Here is a 24,343-nt window from a genome sequence, read left to right as displayed (position 1 = left end):
TTTTCTGTGCACACAGGAACATGTAGAAAAACATTGTGGTGTAATCATGTTGGCCAAAAATTTCCAACGACTTTCTCATTTTTTGGGGAGTTTGTAGCTATTGATTCTGACTTATAATGGGTATACATACCACACGGTAGTGATTATCAACCTTATTACCATGCAGAACCCCCTGAAATACGGTTTAGATCCAATTCCAAAGGAACCCTGGTTCCTGTTTCAGCCTCAGAAAAAAATCTTTGTGTAGGGCATGTAAAACAGATTTTTGTCTGCTTTGCTTTTCCCAAGCATCTTTAAAGGGTTCCTATCACCTCGTTTTGACATAATTAGCTATCAGACACTAGCGATCCGCTAGTGTCTGCTCTACCAAACAATGCTATTATAATACCTTTGTGTGCAGCCGTTTGCCTAGCGCGTCCCAAATGCCGCCCAGCGCTTCCCTCCAGCCCGCCCATCTCCTCTGGAATGCGATCCTCCCTCTGAGCCAGCGGACGAATTCTCGCGCCTGCGCGTCTGTATTCGGCGCAGTGACTGAGCGCTCTGAGGAACAGATGGCGCAGGTGCAGTGGAGATGCCGGCGCAGGGAGCGTTCAGACAGTCCCTGCGCCGAATACAGACGCGCAGGAGCGAGAATTCATCCACTGGTTCAGAGGGAGGATCGCATTCCAGAGGAGATGGGCGGGCTGGAGGGACGCGCTGGGCGGCATTTTGTGTGAGTAGACTGAGCCTCTAGGTGCTGGAAAGACGCCCCATAGCACCTAGAGGCTCATTAGCATATCAATAAAAGTTAATTTTTTAGGCAAACGGCTGCACACAAAGGTATTATAATAGCATTGTTTGGTAGAGCAGACACTAGCGGATCGCCATTTTCAAGTCTCTCCAGAGATGTTTGAGTCAGGGCTCTGACTGGGCCACTCAAGGACATTCAAAGAGTTGTCCCTAAACCACTCCTGTGTTGTCTTGGGTGTGTGCTTAAGGGTCATTGTCTTGTTAGAGAAGGTGAACCGTTGTCCCAGTCTGAGGTCCAGAGCACTCTGAATTAGGTTTTAATTAAGGATAGCTCTGTACTTTACTCTTTTCAGCATTACCTCAACCCTGACCAGTCTCCCTGTCCCAGCTGCTGAAAAACACCCCCACAGCATGATGCTTCCACCACCATGCTTCATTGTAGGGATGGTATTGGGCAAGTGATGAGCAGTGTCTGGTTTCCTCCAGATATGGCACTTAGAATTAAGACTAAAAACTTCAATCTTGGTTTCATCAAACTAGAGAATCTTGTTTCTCACTGTCTGAGAGTCCTTTAGGTGCTTTTTTTCAAACTAAGGTGGCTTTCATGTGTCTTTTACTGAGGAGAGGCTTCTTTATGGCCAGTCTGCCATAAATCCCAGATTGGTGGAGTGCTACAGTAACTGTTGACCTTCTGGAAATTTCTCTCATCTGGAGCTCAGACATTGGATTATTGGTCACCTCTCTTACCAAGGCCCATTTCTCCCGATGGCTTAGTTTGGTGGGGCGGCCTACTTTAGGAAGAGTCCTCTTTGTCCCAAACCTCTTCCATTTAAGAATTATGGAGGCTATTGTGATCTCGGGAACATTCAGTGAAGCTGGATTTTTTTTTGTCTACTTCTCCAGATCTGTGCCTCCGCACAATCCTGTCTATAAGCTCTACAGGCAGTTATTTCCTCCTCAAGACTTGGTTTTTGCTCTGATGTGCATTGTCAGCTGTGAGACCTTATATAGACAGGGCTGTGTCTTTCCAAATCATGTCCTATCCACTGAATTTACCACAGGTGGACTCTAATCAAGGTGTAGAAACATCTCAAAGATGATCAAGAGAAATGGTAGGCACATAGAGCTAAATTTAAAGTGTCATAACAACATACTGATGCCCATACAAAATTTTAGTCTTAGTTTTTTGTTTGTTTTTTTCCCCTTTTTTATTCATTTTCAATAGTTTTATTTTATTCTGTATGTCTCTTTGTCATTGAGTGTAGAATGATTGGGAAAGCTAATGAAATGTAAAAAAAAAAGTGAAAGGGTCTGATGCCTTCCCGAATGCATTGTATAAATAATGCCGTCAACAATGCAGACTAAATAAACCAGTGGCAACAAAGTCAAATAAAGAAATAAAATTGCCAAAAGTGGAGTTTAACTTCTAAAGTTAAACTGATACCTGAGAGAATGTTTATCAGGGAGATACAGGGTTGCCAAGCTTAAAAAAAAATGACCAGCAAACCAGCCGAAATCAGTGTTTAGAATGATTTCATTGTTTATAAAGAGGTACTTTTGTAGGGGCCAGCCGGGTGTCTCAGTGCTTTTCAGCTAAAATGGGAAATTACATAATACTATAGTATGTAAAGAGGATATGCTCCATAGTTTTTTTAAAGCTACTAAGACCCTATTTACACAGGCAGATAATCTTCTCGTAACAAGTGCCGATCGACAATATAGTAAGTCAGTCATCTATCATTTACTTCCATTTACATGTAGCAATTATTGTGAATATACATGCAGAAAAATGTCATCCACATATTCTCTACTTGGTGCCAAGTTCTACCAACCAAACACATATTTTATATGTTCAAATCAAAGATGTGATCAACGGCAAACCAGCGATTGATCCTGTACATTCACATGAACGGCTGTTCAACTGGTATATAGTGGCCCCTCAACCTTCAATATTAATTGGTTCCAAGGTTCTTTGTATGTTGAAACCATTGTAACTTGAGTCCATAACTCTATGGAAAACAAGTAATTGGTTCCAAAGCCCCAATAGGTCATCCCAAGATAAGAGAAAATGAAAATTTAAGAAAAATAAGCAGATAACTAAGACAGATAAAGCAAGTTCTTACATAGTACAGTCAGGAATAGATGCTGGAAGCTGTAAATCACTTTCTATGATGAGGACAGGAGCTTCTTCAGGGACCTGTATAGCACACAGGGTACGAGAAAAATAAAACTGAGCCACTATTACCTGATGTCCAAAGAAGAAGCGCATGCTGGTACAGACAGAGGGCAGTACTGGAGATGTAGTACCGCACTGTATCAAGGAAATGGCTATATTGATTGGTTGGGTTTTAGCCTGGGGCATTGTATGTTGGTCCTAGTTTCAAGTTATGACGGCCCAGGAAAGACCATTGTAAGTTGAAAATATTGAGTCCTGAGGCCTTTGTATCTTGAGCGATCACTATATATACAATAAATGAAATAAATATATATACAGTTGCAAGAAAAAGTTTGTGAACCCTTTGGAATCATATGGATTTCTGCACAAATTGGTCATAAAATGTGATCTGATCTTTATCTAAGTCACAACAATAGACAATCGCAGTCTGCTTAAACTAATAACACACAAAGAATTAAATGTTACCATGTTTTTATTGAACACACCATGTAAATATTTACAGTGCAGGTGGAAAAAGTATGTGAACCCTTGGATTTAATAACTGGTTGAACCTCCTTTGGCAGCAATAACTTCAACCAAACGTTTCCTGTAGTTGCAGATCAGACGTGCACAACGGTCAGGAGTAATTCTTGACCATTCCTCTTTACAGAACTGTTTCAGTCCAGCAATATTCTTGGGATGTCTGGTGTGAATCGCTTTCTTGAGGTCATGCCACAGCATCTCAATCGGGTTGAGGTCAGGACTCTGGACCACTCCAGAAGGCGTATTTTCTTCTGTTTAAGCCATTCTGTTGTTGATTTACCTCTATGCTTTGGGTCATTGTCCTGTTGCAACGACCATCTTCTGTTGAGCTTCAGCTGGTGGACAGATGGCCTTATGTTCTACTGAAAAATGACTTGATAAACTTGGGAATTAATTTTTCCTTCGATGATAGCAATCCGTCAAGGCCCTGACGCAGCAAAGCAGCCCCAAACCATGATGCCCCCACCACCATACTTCACAGTATGGATCAGGTTTTGATGTTGGTGTGCTGTGCCTCTTTTTCTCGACACATAGTGTTGTGTGTTTCTTCCAAACAACTGCAATGTGGTTTCATCTGTCCACAGAATATTTTGCCAGTACTGCTGTGGAACATCCAGGTGCTCTTGTGCAAACTGTAAACGTGCAGCAATGTTTTGTTTGGACAGCAGTGGCTTCCTCTGTGGTATCCTCTGTAAATCCATTATTGTTTACTGTTTTACGTATCGTAGATTCGCTAACAGGGATGCTAGAATATGCCAGAGATTTTTGTAAGTCTTTAGCTGACACTCTAGGATTCTTCTTCACCTCATTGAGCAGTCTGCGCTGTGCTCTTGCAGTCATCTTTACAGGACGGTCACTCCTAGGGAGAGTAGTAGCAGCGCTGAACTTTCTCCATTTATAGACAATTTGTCTTACCGTGGACTGATGAACAGCAAGGCTTTTGGAGATACTTTTATAACCCTTTCCAGCTTTATGCAAGTCAGCAATTCCTAATCGTAGGTCTTCTGAGAGCTCTTTTGTGCGAGGCATCATTCACATCAGGCAAGGCTTCTTGTGAAAGGCAAACCCAGAACCAGTGTGTTTTTTATAGGGCAGGGCAGCTGTAACCAACACCTCCAATCTCATCTCATTGATTGGACTCCAGTTGGCTGACACCTCACTCCAATTAGCTCTTGGAGATGTCATTAGTCTAGGGGTTCACATACTTTTTCCACCTGCACTGTGAATGTTTACATAGTGTGTTCAATAAAAACATGGTAACATTTAATTCTTTGTGTGTTATTAGTTTAAGCAGACTGTGATTGTCTATTATTGTGACTTAGATGAAGATCAGATCACATTTTATGACCAATTTGTGCAGAAATCCATATCATTCCAAAGGGTTCACATACTTTTTCTTGCAACTGTATGTATACATTTTTTTACATGAGTTTTATTCCAGTGACTTAAAGTGGGGTTTTCTGGGAGTAGATTATTGTTGACCTGTTCTCAGAATAGGTCATCAATATCTGATTGGGGAGGGTCCGACAACCGGTACCACCATCGATCAGCAGTTTGAAGAGGTTGTGGTGCTCCAGTGAACGCCGTGGCCTTCTCACAGCTTACCTAGCACAGCGCCATCCATTGTATAGTGGCTGTACTTGATATTGCAGTTCTGGCCCATTCACTTGAATGCGGCTGAACTGCATCTTGGTCACGAGACTGATGATCATGACATCACTGGTCTAGGAAGAGGGTGGAGCACTCATCGAAGCACCATGGCCTCTTCAAACAGCTAATCAGCTCTTCTTCTTGAGTGACACGGCCAGGCAGGATGCCTATGCAGGAACCTGGTCCTGTCAATCAAGAAGTAGAGTGTGGGGCTGGCAAATATACAGGAGGAGCAAGAGGGCATAGAATGAAGCAATGGATCACTAAGTGAAAGGTATCATTACATTCAGCTGTTCTAGCCCTACAAGGCATCGCTCCTGGTTTATTAGTGAATTTCCTTGTGGCAGACTGCCGTTGCTTGGCTGTTCTTTGCATTGGAGACCACAATGCATGGGCAACATCGGTGCGGATTCCACAGACGGATCCAGACCCATTCAACTTGAATGGGTCCATAATCCGTCCGCACCGCACCTTCCGGATTGCGCACCCATTCAAGTGAATGGGTCCACATCAGTGATGCAGGGTGCACACGGCCGGTGCCCGTATATTTCGGACCTGCTGTTTGCGGGCCGCAATATAGGCACGGCCCTGTGCATGAGCCCTAAATGAAATACAGCTAGTAACACATCTGCTTTTTTCCAATCTGTTTTTATTTTCTGGTTGTAGAATGTTTTATTTTATTTCTTGAACATGATTATGGGGCGGCCATTTTGTCTGAACTGTTTTTAACTGCCTTTATAAAACATTAAGAAAATTGCTTTACGGCAGCCCCATGGGCCATAGACACAATGGTCAGGCAGGTACCTTATTCACTTACATAGGAAAGTCTTCTAGACATGCTCTGTGGCCTGTGCAGAGGTCATTGTACAAGGAAGAATAGATAAGCTCTGACAATCACCTCTTGTGAATGGGGGATCCTGTCTTATCTATACACAGAGGTGATATCATTACAGACAGGATTAGAATGACAGATAAGCAGATAACTGCAGTAAAGTGATCTCTACAGACCAAGACGTGATACCTGTTTTTTAGGCTTAGTGACCAGTGTAAAAACTGCAGGATTTTATGGTTTTTGTTTACATACAGTTATTGACATGGAAAATTAAACATAACATCATCAAAAATTCTTTCGAAATATAATTGACATAGAAATGTGATTTAAACAATGTGTCATTCTCTGCTGACATTCCCTTTAACATTTAAGGGAGAGTGCATCAATCTATGCCATAGATTCAAACCTGCTGGTGCTTGTGATGTACCTTATAATACCCAGGACTTTATTCTGTGCACTTTGTATCAGTAGCTAATAAGGTGGTGAATATTGATGCGCTATTTCATTGGTAGTCATCCACCTCGATAGTCGAACTTACCTATACCAATATATGAGTACACCGTGTGCGAACTTTTTTTTTTTTGTAACTATTTGGAAACATGAACTGGTGTTTTCATTATTTTTTTTAAATATATTTTGTATATATAAAACCTGATAATTGAGTGATTATTGTTAGTTCTGGGCTGGCCAGTTTGACACTCAGGGGGTCATTTATTAAGACCGGCATTTTAGAAATTAATGAATCAGATGGGCCTGCCAGCCTGTCCGCCTCCCTGCCCACTTCATGGCCACTTTTTAAACCTGGTGTGAGCGGGGAAAAGTCACAGATTACGGCGCCTGAAATACGATTAATATAGGCGTACTTCAGGTTAATAAATGACCCCCTCAGTGCTTATGTTAAATATTTATGAAGAACTATAAATCAGGAACAATGATGCATTTGGAATTTTTTCCTATTTTTTATGAGTCTGAGTTCTCAATACACAGTATACTTGGATTTTCTGTTATTTTTATCATCCTATTTCCCTGTAGTGCGGTGGCCCCAGCAGGCTAGGAGCCTTCGGTCAGAGCAGGTTTTAGTAATATCTAATGGCTGCCTTCAGTGACGGCCGGCCTACCGTGAACTTGGGCTGAATTGACTTCATTTAATGCTTTGGAATACTGCAATTTATGACACTTAAAAGAAAAAAAAAAGAGCTACAGCCGATCAAATGAGCACAAATGTTTATTCTTTTATAGCTTTGTGGCTTTAGGGATTTCAGAATTGTCTTGAAGTTGATACTTTACGTCTTGATGAAGGCCAGGTGGTTTAAAGCTTTGTTCCATTAGGTTTAAGACTCGAGATATGACACAGATCTTACGTGGAAAACATTGTTGCTAAGAAAAAACTTGTGTTGTGCTTAATTGTTGGTTCTCTGTGCTCATGCATATGTAGAACCCAGGTAACTTCATGGCTTCTTTCCATAATGGAACCACAGCAGCTACCTACTGTGGACCTGTTTTCGAGACTAAATTTTCACTGGAAGGGTATGGTTATGTTTAGGGGCACGTGGCAGTATGTTTACATTGAAATTGATTTTGGAGGTGACAGACTCGTTTTAAGTAGTGAATAGTTTAATCCTGCGCAGTGGCATACCTTCAATGGAGGTTCCTCCCCCTCTATGGGGCCCGGGCGAGGAGGGGTCCAGGACTGAACTCCTTTTTCTGCCCCTGATTAGAAAAAAAATGTGTATCCATGTAGGTGCCACCAAGTGAAGCTCAGTGCGAAGAGTTGATTACAGCTTCCGTTACAGACAGTGGTACCAGAGCTCCCCCTAGTGGTGCCTGCAGGCAGACAGCTTTGTAATATGTGAAGTGAAGTAGATTTATCAGTGTATTGTTATATCAGTTGTCTGGTATAAATACATTGAAAAACGGTGTTCACCATGAGAGGTATAGTTTTGAAGCACCCGTTCCACTTTTTCCTACATAGAAGTAGGGGAGACCGAGGGCAACTTTTTTTGTTACAATTTTTTTAAATAAATTTCTTCTACTTTATAAAGAAGATCTTAAATTCATCAGAAATTTGGGGCATTGCGTGTTGCCTTCTGCATTATCTGGGAATGTTTGATGCAAGCATACTGGGAAATTACTGGAGCAGGATGGTCCATACTAAGTTTTGCTATGGGGCCCTACGAGATCTGTGTACACCCTTGTTCGTGTTACAATCAGTTAGTTACACCTGCCTGCACATATTTTTTCCTACTTTTCCTGGAACATCAGGATTAGCAGTATGAATATTTCAAGGCTTTAGGATTCTCAAAAGTAAAAACCACGTTTCTAGGGTTGTCTCTCACTCTGAGGAAAGTTGCTATGTGAAAGGGAAGTTACTTTACATGATTATATTTGTTCCACCCCAGGCAATACAGACTGCCCTACTTTTTTCTGGCTTATTCCTTGGTACAGAGCCAATAGGCTTTTAGTGCCGGGTTATTCCAAGTATTTAATTAAAACTGTAACATGTTGGGAGTTTAGAAATATGAGATAATTGTAATAATAACTTAGGTCTTCCCGAGGGTATCACTAGTTATATCATTACTCGGCTTTCCTTCGTTCAGCTTATTTATTACAAACTATTCAGTAGACCTATCTGAGGGGAAGGGGGGGCACTGAGGTTGAGGATAAGTAGTTTTTTTAGTATTTGATTCAGTATTTATATGTAAAAAGCTTTAGAATGCATCCAGGGCTAATAGTGAAAGCCCGTGAGTCTTTCTTTCCATGCCCACCTATTGAGAAAGCCTGTAGGTCTGTAATTCCCACCCTTACTGTATGATGGACAGATTTCCCTGCAAACAAACTCATACACAAAGAGCTTTCAATCACTCTTTATGGGTGGAGGAGCAGAAGTCACAGTTTTTTTTAATGCTTGGCTGGAGGAATAGGACTCAGTCTTTCTCTATGAGTGGGAGGGAAAACAGGACTGAAAATATTTCTCGATGAGTGGGTAGAAGAAGCGGGACTCACAGGCTTTCTCTATGAGGTGGTGGAAGAAGCAGGACTCTCGGGATTTCGGTATGAGTGGGTTGAAGAAGCAAGACTCACAGGCTTTTTCTATGTGTGGTGGGAAAGCAGGACTCACAGGCTTTCTCTGTGAGTGGTGGAAAAACCGAGCTCACGGGCTTTCTCTATGAATGTGTTGGAGGAGCTGGACTCACAGGCATTCTCTTTGAGTTAGTGGGGAAGAGGAATAGAACACAGTCTTTGATTATGAGTGGGAAGGGGGACAGAATTCAGAGACGTTCTCTATGAGTGAGTGGGGGAGCAGGACTCACAGGCTTTCTTTAAGAGTGGGTGGAGGAATAGGACTTAGGTTTACTCTGAGTGCACAGGGGAACACGACTGCCCAGCTTTCTTTATGAGTGTTCTGGGAGACAGGACTCACAGGCTTTCTGTATGAGTGGGAGAAGCAGGATATACAGGCTTTCTCTAAAATGGCTGGAGGAGCAGGACACACAGGCTTTCTCTAGTTGGCTGGAGGAGCAGGACTCACAGGCTTTCTCTATAGTTGGCTGGAGGAGCAGGACTCACAGGCTTTCTCTATAGTTGGCTGGAGGAGCAGGACTTACAGGCTTTCTCTATAGTTGGCTGGAGGAGCAGGACACACAGGCTTTCTCTAGTTGACTGGAGGAGCAGGATACACAGGCATTCCCTATAGTTGGCTGGAGGAGCAGGACACACCGGCTTTCCCTATAGTTGGCTGGAGGAGCAGGACACACAGGCTTTCTCTAGTTGGCTGGAGGAGCAGGACACACGGGCTTTCTCTAGTTGGCTGGAGGAGCAGGACAAACAGTCTTTCTCTATAGTTGGCTGGAGGAGCAGGACACACAGGCTTTCTCTATAGTTGGCTGGAGGAGCAGGACACACAGGCTTTCTCTAGTTGGCTGGAGGAGCAGGACACACAGGCTTTCTCTAGTTGGCTGGAGGAGCAGGACACACAGGCTTTCTCTATAGTTGGCTGGAGGAGCAGGACACACAGGCTTTCTCTATAGTTGGCTGGAGGAGCAGGACACACAGGCTTTCTCTATAGTTTGCTGGAGGAGCAGGACACACAGGCTTTCTCTATAGTTTGCTGGAGGAGCAGGACACACAGGCTTTCTCTATAGTTTGCTGGAGGAGCAGGACACACAGGCTTTCTCTAGTTGGCTGGAGGAGCAGGACACACAGGCTTTCTCTATAGTTGGCTGGAGGAGCAGGACGCACAGGCTTTCTCTAGTTGACTGGAGGAGCAGGACACACAGGCTTTCTCTATAGTTGGCTGGAGGAGCAGGACACACAGGCGTTCTCTAGTTGACTGGAGGAGCAGGATACACAGGCTTTCTCTATAGTTGGCTGGAGGAGCAGGACACACAGGCTTTCTATATAGTTTGCTGGAGGAGCAGGACACACAGGCTTTCTCTAGTTGGCTGGAGGAGCAGGACACACAGGCTTTCTCTATAGTTGGCTGGAGGAGCAGGACACACAGGCTTTCTCTAGTTGACTGGAGGAGCAGGGCACACAGGCTTTCTCTAGTTGGCTGGAGGAGCAGGACACACAGGCTTTCTCTATAGTTGGCTGGAGGAGCAGGACACACAGGCTTTCGCTAGTTGACTGGAGGAGCAGGACACACAGGCTTTCTCTACACTACGTGCAGAATTATTAGGCAAATGAGTATTTTGACCACATCATCCTCTTTATGCATGTTGTCTTACTCCAAGCTGTATAGGCTCGAAAGCCTACTACCAATTAAGCATATTAGGTGATGTGCATCTCTGTAATGAGAAGGGGTGTGGTCTAATGGCATCAACACCCTATATCAGGTGTGCATAATTATTAGGCAACTTCCTTTCCTTTGGCAAAATGGGTCAAAAGAAGGACTTGACAGGCTCAGAAAAGTCAAAAATAGTGAGATATCTTGCAGAGGGATGCAGTACTCTTAAAATTGCAAAGCTTCTGAAGCGTGATCATCGAACAATCAAGCGTTTCATTCAAAATAGTCAACAGGGTCGCAAGAAGCGTGTGGAAAAACCAAGGCGCAAAATAACTGCCCATGAACTGAGAAAAGTCAAGCGTGCAGCTGCCAAGATGCCACTTGCCACCAGTTTGGCCATATTTCAGAGCTGCAACATCACTGGAGTGCCCAAAAGCACAAGGTGTGCAATACTCAGAGACATGGCCAAGGTAAGAAAGGCTGAAAGACGACCACCACTGAACAAGACACACAAGCTGAACGTCAAGACTGGGCCAAGAAATATCTCAAGACTGATTTTTCTAAGGTTTTATGGACTGATGAAATGAGAGTGAGTCTTGATGGGCCAGATGGCTGGATTGGTAAAGGGCAGAGAGCTCCAGTCCGACTCAGACGCCAGCAAGGTGGAGGTGGAGTACTGGTTTGGGCTGGTATCATCAAAGATGAGCTTGTGGGGCCTTTTTGGGTTGAGGATGGAGTCAAGCTCAACTCCCAGTCCTACTGCCAGTTTCTGGAAGACACCTTCTTCAAGCAGTGGTACAGGAAGAAGTCTGCAAGGTAAGAAAAACATGATTTTCATGCAGGACAATGCTCCATCACACGCGTCCAGGTACTCCACAGCGTGGCTGGCAAGAAAGGGTATAAAAGAAGAAAATCTAATGACATGGCCTCCTTGTTCACCTGATCTGAACCCCATTGAGAACCTGTGGTCCATCATCAAATGTGAGATTTACAAGGAGGGAAAACAGTACACCTCTCTGAACAGTGTCTGGGAGGCTGTGGTTGCTGCTGCACGCAATGTTGATGGTGAACAGATCAAAACACTGACAGAATCCATGGATGGCAGGCTTTTGAGTGTCCTTGCAAAGAAAGGTGGCTATATTGGTCACTGATTTGTTTTTGTTTTGTTTTTGAATGTCAGAAATGTATATTTGTGAATGTTGAGATGTTATATTGGTTTCACTGGTAAAAATAAATAATTGAAATGGGTATATATTTGTTTTTTGTTAAGTTGCCTAATAATTATGCACAGTAATAGTCACCTGCACACACAGATATCCCCCTAAAATAGCTAAAACTAAAAACAAACTAAAAACTACTTCCAAAAATATTCAGCTTTGATATTAATGAGTTTTTTGGGTTCATTGAGAACATGGTTGTTGTTCAATGATAAAATGAATCCTCAAAAATACAACTTGCCTAATAATTCTGCACTCCCTGTATAGTTGGCTGGAGGAACAGAACACACAGGCTTTCTCTAGTTGGCACACAGGCTTTCTCTAAAGTTGGCTGGAGGAGCAGGACACACAGGCTTTCTCTATAGTTGGCTGGAGGAGCAGGACACACAGGCTTTCTCTATAGTTGACTGGAGGAGCGGGACACACAGGCTTTCTCTATAGTTGGCTGGAGGAGCAGGACACACAGGCTTTCTCTATAGTTGGCTGGAGGAGCAGGACACACAGGCTTTCTCTATAGTTGGCTGGCGGAGCAGGACACACAGGCTTTCTCTATAGTTGACTGGAGTAGCAGGACACACAGGCTTTCTCTATAGTTGACTGGAAGAGGAGGACACACAGGCTTTCTCTAGTTGGCTGGAGGAGCAGGACACACAGGCTTTCTCTATAGTTGACTAGAGGAGCAGGACACACAGGTTTTCTCTATAGTTGACTGGAAGAGGAGGACACACAGGCTTTCTCTAGTTGGCTGGAGGAGCAGGACACACAGGCTTCCTCTAGTTGGCTGGAGGACCAGGACACACAGGATTTCTCTATAGTTGACTGGCGGAGCAGGACACACAGGCTTTCTCTATAGTTGACTAGAGGAGCAGGACACACACGTTTTCTCTATAGTTGACTGGAATAGGAGGACACACAGGCTTTCTCTAGTTGGCTAGAGGACCAGGACACACAGGCTTCCTCTAGTTGGCTGGAGGACCAGGACACACAGGATTTCTGTATGAATGGAGAAGCAGGACTTATAGACTTTCTTTATAAGTGGGCTGGGGAAACTGAACTTTCAGGCTTTTTCAGAGTCCTATGAGAAATGAAACAGCTTTTTACATTATAATATGGAATTAGATTTTAGAAAACTGTGTATATTATAACCCTAGGGTCAGCCTTTCCTCCTCTATCATATGCTGCCCTATTCGGGGAGACCTATCAGAGCCTCTTTTAATTATTTCTCAGATCTAAAATGTTTTATGCATGAGATATAGAAACTACATATTGTAAAGTCCTTGTGTTTCTTGTATTCTGTTACACTTCTATTACATTGTACTAGCTTTTGGCTGTTTCACTTTGACTTCTATTTTCCTGCTGACCAAATATGAGTCACATTCAACCCCTTATGTTATTTTTCCATCATTACCTAAGTCGCGTGTTGCAGATCCACACAGTTGTGAAATGGCTAAGCTCCACTCCAGAAGGCAAAGATATAGAATATAGCGAGTCTTCTTTTAAAGGGGATGTCCACTTTGGATAATCTTTCACTGATCAGTTGTTCACGGTATGGGGTAAAATCCATCACCAACTGTTCAATTTCCCTGTGGCGCTACTACAGGAGAAATTAAACGTCGTACTGCTAACATTGAAATCAAAGGGCAGTCTGTTTAATGTATGGATGAGCTGGGTCATCCAGGGTGAGAGATGCTCTTTGTAGCTACTGTAAATTATATATAAGGGTCATAAATGGGAACCATCCACTCTGTGAACTCAGAATTCCCCAAAAGGGTATGTGTTAATGGGTTTCCTAAATCAGTTTCTACTGTATGGCATTCACATAATATGAATCATTCTCAGTTTATCATTTCTTTATGTTTTTCTCTGAGAAAACTAATTAAAACCTATTAAAGTTATTTTACTTGGCGCACATTTAAACCCCTCATCAGCCGTATTAATACAGCAAAAGGAATTATAAAGCTGTTTTCTCAGCCAGATTTTATTTACAGCTAAGCATATTGCATGAGATTGGCAAACATATGACACTGGTTCTTTTGTGCTTCATCTTCCAATTTTGTCTTTTATGGGAGTCTTAGGAAGCGCATACTCTCTTTATGTGTTTCTCTAATGTTTTTTTTTCAGACAGAAAGCCTATTATGTGATCGCTGGAAGGGATTAAACGCTTGGTTTCCTGCACACATTGTGCGCCTATTTGCATTAGGTTGGAAGTAGAAAATCTTTCTTTTTTTTCGGCCATGGTGAGCCACAGTTTAGAAAGGTACATGCATGCAGGCGTCTTTGCCATCTTGTGCACATCTTTGCGCTTGGCATGGAGAGGCTGATTATGTTGGTAAACATGAAACCAAAAGCAGTATTGCAGTATTTTTTGGACTATAAGACGCACTGAGGATTTAGAGCAGAATAAAAAATATTTTCCATCAGACCTCAGAGCAGACCACAAAATCATACCCCCAAGCTCCATCAGCCTCAGTCAGACCCCTCAACCTCCATCAGCCTCAGATCAGTCCCCCCCAGCCTTCATCAGACTCCCATCAGACCACCCAGCCTCTATCAGCCTCAGATCCGACCTCTCAGCCCCCATCAGATTCCGATCAGACCCCTAATCAGCCTCAGATCGGGCCCCCAGTCCCAATCAGCCTCAGATGAACCCACAGCCACCATCAGCCTCAGATCAGACCCTATCAGCCTCAGATCAGACCCCCCCAGCCCCACTCAGCCTTAAATCAGACCCCCAGCCACCATCAGACCCCCCAACCCCCTTTAGACACAGATCAGATCCCCAATCAGATCATATCAACCTCTGATTGGACCCCCCCAGCCCCACTCAGTCTCAGATCACCCCCCCCCCCCAGCCCCAATCAGACATTTAAAAATAAATAAATAAACAAACTTGCCTTTCTTGCTCCGGATGGAGCAGCATATCCAGGATTTACCACACTGCTTCTTCCGGGTCTTGGAAGAACACCGGAGGAGGTGAGTACAGCCACTGCAGAGCTTCCCTCACCTCCCCATGCCTCCCGCATGCTAATGACCACTTTCCATTCTTTTCGGAGGGAAAAGTGTGTGTTATAGTCTGAAAAATACGGTAGATAGTTAAAGAAGAGTTCCAGACCATCAAAAAAAAGTTATATGGGAATTTTGATTTATGAAAGTGATTTCATAATCACACCAGGCAGCCAAAAACCTTGCCATAATGACGCACATCGTGGCAGATAGGTTACACTCTGGCCTAAATTTACTAATGTGATTGCCCCTAGACCTTTTGGTAAAATGTTCCAAAACTTAGTGTAGTTTGGGGCATCAAATTTTACAAAATTCACTGCATATACAGTAGCTTGCTAAGGGGCATAGGCTAAACAGGAAACGGGGAGCCAGAAATCCAATTGGCTTGGTGTCCAGGCTTGCAGATACATTGACCAGCCTGGGCTTAGCTGGTCGGCATTGTAACCCACCTTCAACAGCCGTGCACTGGTTAGGCACTAGACATGTGGGAAAATTATCAGAATGAGCCACTGTGATAAATTTTGGCGTAGCTTTGAACTGCCTGTCCTTGTTTATGCGCTCTACTGGATAAGTACAGCTGCCCTATTGTTTTTTTCTTTACACCATCTCTTGGCTGGCTGGGTACATTGGAACAATATTTTGTGCCAAAATGATGGCAAACGGCGAACGCCATTAATAAGCACATTTTACCCCACCTTTTAGCCACATCCTTCTTTCTAGCCACTTTTTACAACTGGTCAGTGAGGCAGAAAAATGATTTAAATCTAATATATAAAGCTGAGTGTATGTACAGTGTGTGTGTGTGTGTGTATGTCCGCTAAAGGAATCCGCACCGTCGTCGCATTTACAATTAGTAAGAGTCTCAGCTCTCTAGCATGTACTGTTCCTGAGATATTCCCCAAAATGCAAATATGGCACATCACATGGCCTATATTAGCCAATAGAAGCCGGCAGGTCTTTCTCTTCACCTCCCAACTGCCATATTCACGGTCACATGTCTCTTATCAGCCAGTAGAAGCTCGCCTGTCCTTAGTCTCCACATACACACAATTTTACACCAGGTTTCCATAACAACCCAGCCATTTTTCTTCACTGCTGTAGGTCAGCTTTAAAGGGGCAGGGCGCTGTGGATGACACTGTTAAGGGAGCAGAGTACTGTCGAGGTCACAGTTCAGGGGCAGGTAGGGTGGCCATTAAGGACACCCCCAAAAGACGGACTTAAAAACCCCACCCCAGGCCCCGCTAATCCACACCCACTCCGCAGCCAACGGGGATTGAAAAAATGAAGGTACAAATCAACTTCTGTCAGCTGCAGGGGTGGGAGTCTTTCGGTGACTTTCTCCCTGCAGCTCATGCTCAGACAGCACAGTGCTGCTGTCTGAGAGTGAGCTGTTCAAAAGAACATCCCTGTGTCCGTCCAAGTCCTGCGCTGGACGGAGGACAGGGAGTCTGAAAGCCAGACTGTCCGGCCTAAAACTGGACCTCTGGCCACCCTAGGGGCAGGCTGCTGTGGAGGTCACAGTTAAGGGGACGGTCTGCTATGGAGGTCAGTGTTAAAGGGGTTGTCTGGGTTCCGAGCTGAACCCAGACATACCTCCATTTTCACCCAGGCAGCCCCCCTGACCTGAGCATCAGAGCAGTTCATGCTCCGATGCTCCCCTTTGACCTGCACTAAATCGTGCAGGGCAAAGGCATTTTCAGGATTTCCGGTGATGAACCGAGCTCTCCATGGGGCTGCCAGGAAGCCCGGTGACGTCACCAGCACTGATGGGTGGGCTTTAGCGCTAAAGCACACCCATCAGAGCCGGTGACATCACCGAACACACTGCTGGGTGGAAGCCTCCGCCCGGCAGTGTGCTGTTGTAAACAAAAGAGCCCTTGCCCTGCACGATGCTAACATCAGGTGGTCTGTCTGGGTGAAAATATGGGTATGTCCGGGTTCAGCTCTGAACCTGGACAACCCCTTTAAGGGGAAGATTGCTGTAGAGGCCGCTGGTAAGGGGACAGGGTGTTGTGGAAATCACTGTTAAGGAGATGGGGTACTGTGGAGGTCACTGATAAAGGGGCGGCCGCTGTGGAGATCACTGTTAAAGGGGCGGGCTGCTGTGGAGGTCACTGTTAAGGGGGCGGGATGCTGTTGAGGTCACTGTTAAGGGGACAGGGAACTGTGGAGGTCACATTTAAGGTGACAAAATATTGTTCTAATATAACCCAGCCAAGAGATGGTGTAAGGAAAAAACCAATAGGGCAGTTGTACTTATCCAGTAGAGCGCATAAACAAGGTCAGTGTTAAGGGGTGGGGGGCTGTAGAGGTCACTGTTAGGGGGGCGTGGTGTTGTGGAGGTCACATTTTAAGGGAACAGAGCTCTGTAGAGGTCACTGTTAAGGGGGCGGGTTATTGTGGAAATCACTGTTAACGAGACTGGGTACTGTGGAGGTCACTAATAAAGGGGAGGGCACTGTGGATGTTACTTTTAAAGGCGCACGCCACTGTGGAGGTCACTGTTAAAGGGGCGGGGTACTGTAGATGTCACTGTTATAGTAAATACTGTCGATATCTTTTAACGACACACACCTTCTGCCAGTAGCTAATAAATATGTTGCACGGGCACTTTTTTCATACAATAAGGAATCTTGTGCATTTTGCTTAGTAAATCTTTCCCAGTAATTTCAATGTATTTATTTCCTTTTGCCTATATAGCACCAAGCACCAACCCATTCCTAGGCTCTGTACAAAGATGTCCATCTCTTGCATTAGTCCTCGACCCTAGTGGGGTTCATAATCCCTATTGCACTGGGGCTAATATCATACTAAAGAACCCGGAGAAAACCTTTTGTTAACAATAATTAGTGGACAGATGAAAAGGGTATAACTACAAGGCTACACTGGATTTGTTTGTAGTCTGTAATCATGGAGACCCATAGATCTACATAGGAGCTATATACACACAAAACAGTAGGAGATTTTTAACCAAAGAAGATGGGAGTAAAAATGATTTACAAGCGAATATTTCAAATTTGCTACTGCTAATAAGGAGATCCCTTGAATCTGGACAAACATAAAGGTGTTCTCCCTTAAAAAAGTGATAACTCCTCTCCATCTCTGCCAGGATAGCGCCTCTCCTTCTCTGCCAGGATAGCGCCTCTCCTTCTCTGCCAAGAAAGCGCCTCTCCATCTCTGCCAAGGATAGCGCCTCTCCATCTCTGCCAGGATAGCGCCTCCTCATCTCTGCCCAGAAAGCGCCCCTCCATCTCTGCCAGGATAACGCCTCTCCATCTCTGCCAGGATAGCTCCTCTCCATCTCTGCCAGGATAGCGCCTCTCCATCTCTGCCAGGATAGCGCCTCTCCATCTCTGCCAGGATAGCGCCTCTCCATCTCTGCCAGGATAGCGCCTCTCCTTCTCTGCCAGGATAGCGCCTCTCCATCTCTGCCAGGATAGCGCCTCTTCATCTCTGCCAGGATAGCGCCTCTCCATCTCTGCCAGGATAGCGCCTCTCCATCTCTGCCAGGATAGCGCCTCTCCGTCTCTGCCAAGAAAGCGCCTCTCCGTCTCTGCCAGGATAGCGCCTCTCCTTCTCTGCCAGGATAGCGCCTCTCCGTTTCTGCCAGGATAGCGCCTCTCCGTCTCTGCCAGGATAGCGCCTCTCCGTCTCTGCCAGGATAGCGCCTCTCCGTCTCTGCCAGGATAGCGCCTCTCTGTCTCTGCCAGGATAGCGCCTCTCCGTCTCTGCCAGGATAGCGCCTCTCCGTCTCTGCCAGGATAGCGCCTCTCCGTCTCTGCCAGGATAGCGCCTCTCCGTCTCTGCCAGGATAGTGCCTCTCCATCTCTGCCAGAATAGCGCATCATGTTCTCTCCCAGGCCAGCTTTTGAATTATTATCGGAGACCCCTACAGTTAGGTATGTAGGAAGACGGGGCTCACAGGTCACAGAGATTGACATTTTATTGACATGCAGACAGGTGGACATAATTTTGAGCAGAAGGAGGCATCACAGAAAAGACAGCAATTGTGTTACATGGAATGTTGTAATGGGATCCTCTGGGACTTTTTATATCCATCGCTTTTCCTTAGGATTCATCATCAGTATTGACAGATTGATAGTGGCCCGACTCCTGCCACCTCTCAATAACGGAAAGGAAAACGCTGATGTGAAAGTAGCCTAAACTGCATATAATGTAATGATCTTCATTACATCAAGAATTATGCACAGTTTACTCCCTTTGGAGATCAGTGATCCATTACAGCATTACGACCCTGGTCATTTGTTAAACTCTAGTTAATGCCGAAATAAAAAAATAAAGAAATTGCGTCATTCAGTAATGAAAATTTACCAGCTAAACAGAGTCCCATTTTCATGTTTTAATATATTTCTAATTGTCGATGAAATAGAGCAATTATCTTTTTGCCTCCAGTTGCCCAAACTGTAGAGTAAATTGGATTTTTTTTTTAATTTGGAACAAAAATAGAACAAAATGTGCTGCGGTCCCGAGGAGAAAAGCAGAACATTTCAGCTCCTTCTCTCCTACATTATAGTGATTACTATTGATAAAGGGCGCTTAATTCCACGCATAATGCAAACCTATTTTTAAAAGCAGGTCACTTGAAAGAAAGACTTATTTGATTGAGTTTCTGGAGAATAAAATGCTTTTTTGTGTTGGAGATTTGACTTTTAAATTGTTCTTTTTCACAAAAGTACAAAAAAAGGCTTTTAAAACCAACAAAATAATAGGTCACCGCAGTCCCAAAAGGCAGCGACTGTGCCAGAGGCAATGACTAAATATTCTGAACATTCATAGACATATTGCCATCAAAACAAATGTACTTTATCATGTAAATTCTAGTACGTGTAATTGGTTACAATAGGGCATTTAAATATCACAGGTTTGTCTGGTAACACCGGCTCAGTCATTAGCAATTACCAGTCCAACTATCAGAACCATTGCTACCGAGTGTTGCTGATGTGGATCTGCTGCGCCACTGAACAGATTTGACTTGGGGCTACTCCTAAGTGTTTTATATAAGTGGCTTCCCCAGGTATTCACCCTTTAACATCTGTACAGGGATCTAAACTTTGCTGCAGGGGAACCACCAGTTTACTACATCTTTGAGCAGTTTCTGTTCAGTAGCCGCTGACCCATAGGGGTAAAGAGACATCATAGCAGAGCAGTAAAAGGTCAGGCAAAACCGTAGTCGGGGACAGGCTGAGATCAGGGCAGAAGGAGTTCATGCAATCCAGTTAACCGTCCAAAGGTCAGGGTGAGCAGCTCAGCGAGGAACAGACAGAGGTCAGGTCAAATCCAGAAACAGGCAGAGATCGGTGCACAGGCAGGCAAAGAAGCTAACTCTAGCTAATTACAACCTATTGGTCAGGAACCTTCCCCATTGGGGGGATGCCTTAAAGGTAATCTGTCAGCTCCAAAACACCCCCAAACGAGTGCAAGTAGTGTATACTGTATGTGAGTGCAATTATGGAATTTTAATCTTCATACTCGCTTGCATTCTGACTCTGTGCTCCCACAAACCAGCAGTAAAATGCATTGAGAGGACTCCTCCTTGAGTCATGTCCATGATATGCAAGAGCTCGGTAGTCCTCTTCATGCATTTTATTGCTGGTTTGTCGGAGCACAGTCTCAGAATGCAAGTGATTACAAAGATAAATTAAAATAAAGTAAAAATTTAAAATAAAGTAAAAATAAATTACATAATTGGACTAATTGACACTATGTACCTCTTACTGTAGTTTGGGGGGGGTTCGGAGCTGACAGATTCCCTTTAAATACCCTGGGGAAGGCTGCCGTAGGCTGGGAACAAACAGGAAGACCTGGTGATGTACAGGCCTGGCAGGACCCCAGACAGAGCACTCCGGCGCCATGCTTGCCGTGGTAAAAGTGGAGGACACAGACCGCCAGAGGTGCATCTGGAAGTGGGTGAGTGACCTGGTGGCCATGCCTACGGAGAGCAAAAGGGCCCCTGATATAACACAGATAGATGAAAGCCTAATCATGTCGGTGTGCTAGTGCCAAAGGGTTCATGAAAAATGTTAAACATCCTCTATACACAGGTTAGGGGATACAACTCTTTTTGTTGGGAGCTGGGATACCCATTGATCTTGAGACTGGGAGTGATATGTCTCCTCATATGAGTGAAGCTGCAGTTGAGCATGCCTATACCTGTAATACTCTCCTTGACCTTAACAGGGATATGTAGCGCATACTTTATTTTATACCGAGACCCTGCTGCTTGTAGCGGTGGTGCATTTGCGGAAGTGAGACCACCCCCTTAATTCACCAGTAATGTCTTACGGTCCATCTTTTTATAGGTCTTCTTATTCTACCAGATCTGTTTCTCTCCTGCTCTGATGTTCTCTGTCCACCCGCCACCTCTCCTGTTTCCAGCCTCGCACTCTTCAGGAGGGGGAGCCCATGGCACGGCTCAGACCCGTCTTGTGCTATGCCAGTCCTACATTACCACACCAGCAGGAATTAACAGAGACACCTTTATAGGACCGGATTATTAGGAAGGTTTTTTTTTCATCCATGCACTTAAAATGAATGATGCCTGTTCCTGTCTACTCATCTGCAGCAATACATGATCACTATCCTCCTCCCATATGCTGGTAGCATCAAAATCGTTACAATTCATAAAAATTACTCATTGACCTGGCCTGGGATTAGCATTTTGACGTCACATCGTCGCTGATTTTCACTTTTAGTAAAATAATGCAATGTGACATCTGGTCTGTATTGTCTTAAGCCTCATGCAGACGTCCGTGGAACACGGTCCGTGAGATACCGGACTGGCATTGCAGGAGCGCACGGCGGCATTGGTTGCTATGACGCTGTGCGCTCCTGCAATGCCAGTCCGGTATCTCACAGACCGTGTTCCATGGAAGTCTGCATGAGGCTTTACACAGTGTCTACGGCTGCCTGTACATGTAGCGGTGGTGCTGGCGATAACCGCACATGGTTTTCCCCGTGAATTGCCACAGCTTTTGTCTGGGCAGCAGAGGCCTGCATGGCACAAAGCACTCTGTTTCCAGGGCATCCTTGAATAGCATTGATCCAGCAGGATCATCCCTATTAAACTAAGTCAAACTGCCAGGTAGGGTTGATCCTGCCTATTAAATTTGTACACGTCTTGTGAAAATCGGTTGCGACATTTCCAAGAAAAAAAACTTCATTTTATTCTTTATACATATGGTGGCTTTGATGCACCTCAGCTTTTCAGTACTGGGCCCTGAAGACCTAGTTTACATAAAGCTTAATTTGTTTTTATCCTCAGGAACACTATTTTACCCAGCAGGATGAACCTTATCTGACAGTCTGTCTGGCTTAATGGGCTTGATCCTGCTGACATTTGCTCTTTAACCATCCCTAAGCCTATGATCATGCATAGTGCTGCCTTTTTAAAGCACAGTGCGAGTACCTCCCTAGCCATGACATGTGTCCCTTGGGGGTACACATATGAGAAGTTGGAGAAGTTGAAAACCTTGGGTCTAACAGATTAAAGGGGGTTGGCCGCTTTTTAATATTAATATCCTATCCTTAGGATAGATCATCAATATCAGTTTGGCGGCAATCCGATACCCGGCACCCCTGCCGATCAGCTGTTTGAAGAGAAGGCAGTGCTTGTATGAGAGCTGCTTTCTCTGCTCTGTTTACCTGCTCGCCGCAGCAATTGCAGTGGTGGGCAGGTGTAATTACAAGTATGGCATTCCCATTCACTTCTATGGCACAGCTCTGTCGTATTCACTTGAACAGACAGAGCCGTCCCATAGAAGTAAATGGGGACGCCATACACACACTGTGAAAATGAACCTTTATTCTGCCAGGTTCTGCTCCTTCAAGTGCATCGAAGAAGGAACTTCTCCATGAAGTGCTCTCTGTATTGAGATGCTTCACAGACCCTCCCCTCTGCTCAGAGATACATCTATAGTAGTATCCCTGTTGGATGCTACATCTCTCATTCAGAGCAGTGGGAAGGGGCTGTTAAGCAGCTTAATACAGCGAACACTTCCCAGTGAAGTTCCTCCTCCAGTGCACTTACAGGAGCAGAACCTAGCAGAATAAAAGTTCATTTTCATACTGCTCCTGATAATTGCAGCATTCAGAACTTTTCTTCTTTTAGGTCAATGTACTTCGGTTGAGGTTTTGTTTTTTGCAGGAAAAGTTATTCTTTCTTTTGGCATCATTTATTGGGTACAAGTATATGATTCATTATATTCATTTATATCTCCATTGTTAGAGCATGACAATAGCTGCTAGCTTGCTCTCCATCACTCGGGCACTCGAGTGCTGTACTAGTACAGTGCAGGTCCACTGAAGACTCCTATGTGCAAGTTGGTACTAAAAAGGTGAAAAAATCCATTAGTATCAGATGAGAAGCAAATTACATTGTGGGCACCTAGATAGGGAGAGTATGCTGTGTGAGCAGCATTGGGTATCCTCTTTTGCTGCTTCCTTATTCCCCTGATGAACCACGTGGATACCGCCACCTGGGGAAACGCGTCGGGAGGTGAAGATTTCAGAAGGGATAACCAGGGTACTTTAGGTGTCAGCTACCTATAGGTGGGGTTGCCCCTTTGGGTGGCTGCTCCACATCTAGGCAGGGAAAGTGGGAGGGTTACCTTAGGGACAGATGATCCTCCCTACCCCCTCATCTTGGCTGTTACCCCTGAAGACCGGCTGATCGTAGCTTTTGGTATCAAGTAACCATGAGTTCTGGATCTCAACTAATGCTGTTGCTTTGTTTTCTTTTAAGTATCTTCTACCTTGATACTGTCGCCTGGTTGTTCCGCTCATCTGTTGATACATACGTGCACCATTTATATCCCAGTGTGGGCACGATTTAATGATTTTAGATGAAATATTTGTTTTTTGTTCTAATCTTAAACATATCGAGTAAAAGTTAAATTTTAGGGGTATTTCTTTTCTGTGATTTTCTCTGGATTTTAGGGGTATTTCATTTCTGTGATTTTTTCTGGATTTTCCCCCTTCTTTATTTATCCTTATTCTCTGTGAGCATTACTAAAAAGGTGCCTCCAATTACTAAAATTGGGCTTGCTAATAAAAAAAAATTGCATTTTGGGTGGTAAAGTTGTCGAGGCAACCATATGATGCATGAAAAGTATTGTGGACTCCTATTAAGCGCCGCCCAGCATGCACCAGCTCCTCTCCACTCCCAATGTCAGAACTGGATGGAGATTGTACTTGAAGGGACTTAAAAGGTGCCAATACTCCTTCAATAGCTGTCTGCTTGTTTGGCTTAAGGATTTCTCTCCCAACTCCCCCATACACTTACACTCTCGTTTTTTGGCCAGACGTATATTTTTTCAGTGGGGAGAAAGCTTCTGCCTCACAACCTCTGGTGGTGGCTTATTTCCCGGGAGAACAAAAGGATCTGGCAAAAAAGTTCAGTTCCCTCGATCCTTCTTATGCCCGACATCATCTGTTGTTTGAGAAATGGGAGCTCTCCATCCATACACTT

General features: G+C 44.4%; 1 protein-coding gene across 1 annotated transcript in view; it reads left to right on the top strand.

The window, feature by feature from the left end:
• The window catches only part of HHAT (hedgehog acyltransferase), a 324,329-nt gene that overhangs the window by 216,017 nt on the left and 83,969 nt on the right, over positions 1 to 24,343 (top strand). The gene's annotated exons all lie outside the window — the stretch shown is intronic.

Source organism: Bufo gargarizans, chromosome 3 (genome assembly GCF_014858855.1).
Source record: "Bufo gargarizans isolate SCDJY-AF-19 chromosome 3, ASM1485885v1, whole genome shotgun sequence".
NCBI classification, from domain to species: domain Eukaryota; kingdom Metazoa; phylum Chordata; class Amphibia; order Anura; family Bufonidae; genus Bufo; species Bufo gargarizans.
The sequence above is the reverse complement of the archived record's forward strand: the minus strand, read 5'-3'. Positions and strand labels throughout refer to the sequence as shown.